Below are 3583 nucleotides of genomic sequence, written 5' to 3' on the forward strand. Positions count from 1 at the left end.
ACTGGCTACAGCCCACAATTGGATTGACAACTCAAGAACTAAGTAATTTATTTCAAACCTTACAAGGTGATAAGGACTTAAATAATCCAAGAAAATTATCATCTGAGGCTGAGAGAGAATTGACTTTGGTAGAAGAGAAATTATGGGATGTACATGTGGATCACTTGGATCTAGAGCTTGATTGTATCCTGGCCATATTACCTTTTACACATTCTCCTACAGGAATCCCTATACAGAGAGAAGATAGTATTTTAGAATGGATATTTTCACCACACAGAGTGAAAAAAATAAATAAATAAAGACCTTTGTAGAAAAGGTTTCTGAACTGATTCTGAAAGGAAAATTGAGACTTCATCAATTAACAGAAATAAACCCAACAGAAATTGTGGTTCCTTTTAATAACATGAAATTTCCTCTTTATGGGGCAGAAAATGAACACTGGCAAAGAGCTCGCAGTAATTTATTTAATGAGAGAGATTAGCAATATCCCAAAATATCCCCAAAGCAAGAGACTTTGCAGGGGGCTGTGGTAATGTACAGCAGTGACAACTAGTGTTTAACAAGTCAACCTACCAGACACATGAGGGCCCCACCTGGCAAAGCTGTCGGATTATTGACTATAAAGGACTGGTTGTTTTCTGTCTGTAACTTTCTTGGGTGCCACTATAAAGGACTGGTTGTTTTCTGTCTGTAACTTTCTTGGGTGCCACTATAAAGGACTGGTTGTTTTCTGTCTGTAACTTTCTTGGGTGCCACTATAAAGGACTGGTTGTTTTCTGTCTGTAACTTTCTTGGGTGCCACTATAAAGGACTGGTTGTTTTCTGTCTGTAACTTTCTTGGGTGCCACTGCTATGCCTCCCTAATAAGAACAGTTGTGAAGTTCTTTCCACAACCCTTCAGTGGTGTGTTTTACACTTATTGAGCACACATATAGCTGTGGTTGTTCTGGAAGATGACTTTTGTTTAGGCTGTATAATTTTGATGTATAGAAATAATACTAGGATATTTTACTTTACTCAAACTGACATAGGATTCTCACTCAAAAAGACAGCCTTTTATACAGACAGCTAATTTTGGACTTCAGAACAAATTTGAAAGAGACTAAGCTGCCCCTGCAGAATATACACACAGCCTAATCCCCAGGTGCTATTTATTGCTAAATCAAGACCAGGCTGTTTACATTGAGACATAGCTCTTTGCAATAGCTCTTTCTGCATGTACACTGACAGCTCAAGGTTGAGCCAATTGTTTACTGTCTGGGATTCCTCACCAACTTAGAGCTACATGTCAATGTGACATTACTAGCCTAAGAGAAACAACATGACTTACCTTGTGTTTTGAAAATGGGTAGGGCCGGGCAGTGGTGGCACTCACCTTTAATCCCAGCACTCGGGAGGCAGAGCCAGGTGGATCTCTGTGAGTTCAAGGCCAGCCTGGTCTACAGAGTGAGATCCAAGGCAGGCACCAAACTACACAGAGAAACCTTGTCTCAAGAAAGAGAGAGAGAGAGAGAGAGAGAGAGAGAGAGAGAGAGAGAGAACATGGGTAGGATCCTGACATTGTAGCTTATTGTCCAGAGTTTGACTGTGCAACAGCAGTGGCAGTGTGGAGAGAGAGATGGCTGTATAGAGCTATGTGAGAGCTGCTGCCATGAAGGAAGAGCTGTGTGAAGGAACTATGGAAAGAACTGGGCAGTGAGTGTGTGTATGTTAGAGAGTGAGCGTGTGTGTGCAGAAGGAGCTGAGGTGAGAACATGAATAGTTAGGCAGGAGAGAGAACAAGAGAGATTTTCAGAGAGAAGAGTGGGCTGTGTAAGTATATGTCAAAATATAGCTGTATATAAAGAGATTTTAAGAGAGAAGATTTCTTAAGTTGAAGTAAAAGAGAAAGTTACCACCAGAAAGCATGTATGTTTTCTTATTATTTACCCCTCAGATAGACAGAAACTTATTTCTAAAACCTCTCAGATAAAAATGTTTCCTAAGCCCTTGCTACTCTGAGGTCTTCTTTTTCACTGGCCTGGAGCAGATTGTGGGAGCTGGCCTCTAACGGTCTGTGATAAGACTTCAGTTTATAAAAAGAATTAATTGCATCTTTCCTCACATTGTATGAGGAACAGCAACTTCTGGAACCCCTACATTCTATACTGATGCAAATAAATCAGGAAAGGCAGGTTGTAAGTCAGGAAATTTAAGTAAATTGGCTCAGAGCCCTTATGATTCTGTTCAAAAGTCAGAGTTATATGCTATTCTCACGGTATTATTAGATTTTCCAGAAACTCCTAATATAAGTACTGGCTCTCAATAAGCAGAAAGAGTTGTTTTACATATGTAAACTACTGAACTTATCCCAGATTATTCAGAATTAACTTTGTTATTTGTTCAATTACAAGAAATAATCAGAAATATAAATCATCCCATATATAACATATATCAGATCCCATGTGGGTCTACAAGGCCCTCTAGCAGAAAGCAATGATAAAATTGATGAGCTATTGGTGGGAAATGTACTAGAATTCTCAGAATTTCATAAGAAATACCATGTTGCCGGGCGTTGGTGGCGCACGCCTTTAATCCCAGCACTCGGGAGGCAGAGCCAGGCGGATCTCTGTGAGTTCGAGGCTAGCCTGGGCTACCAAGTGAGCTCCAGGAAAGGCGCAAAGCTGCACAGAGAAACCCTGTCTCAAAAAAAAAAAAGAAAGAAATACCATGTTAATAGCAAAAGTTTGAAAAAAGATTTTTCTATCTCTTTGCAACAAGCCAAGGAAACTATAATGAAATGTCCTACTTATTCTTTGTATAGCTAAACTCTACTACCTTCATGAAGTAACCAAAAGAGTATATGAAGACATGAAATTTGGCAAATGGATGTGTTTCTTTTTACAGAGTTCTGAAAATTAAAATATGTGCACCATACCATAGATAAATATTCAAGATTTCAATGGGCAACTGTTTTAAGTTCTAAAGGGATGATTCTGTAATTACACATTTATTAGAAGTTATGGCCATTATGGGAATACATGTAAAATTAAGACTGGCAATACTTCATCATATATCTCTAGTAAAATGAAGCAATTTTCTTTTGCATATTACAACATAAAGCATATTACATATATATCACACAATCCTACAGAACAAGCAATTATAGAAATATCAAATTGCACTTTAAAAGATATGCTTAATAAATAGAAAGAGGTAATAAAGATCCCAGAGGTAGATTATACAATGCTTTATTAACTTTAAATTTTTAAATGCTAATGAGAAAGGAATGATAGCTTCAAAGAGGCACTGGATAGTAGAAAAAAATCTGCTGAATTAAATCAGCCTCTATAGTTCAAAGATAAGTTGACATCAGAATGGAAACCAGGATATGTGTTATGTTGGGGAAGAGGTTTTGTTTTTGTTTCGATAGGAGAAAAGCTATGGATATCATTAAAATTGATAAAGATTGGCCCATTGGATCCTGTATCCTGCAAGACCCACTCTGCCACACAAGCCCACCCAGCCCACTATCATCTCCCTGGCCAACCAGTCCCCCACAAAGTCAGCAGTCCCTAGAGGCACAAGTACCACCAGGACCAAT

Source organism: Peromyscus leucopus, chromosome 15 (genome assembly GCF_004664715.2).
Source record: "Peromyscus leucopus breed LL Stock chromosome 15, UCI_PerLeu_2.1, whole genome shotgun sequence".
Lineage (NCBI taxonomy): Eukaryota > Metazoa > Chordata > Mammalia > Rodentia > Cricetidae > Peromyscus > Peromyscus leucopus.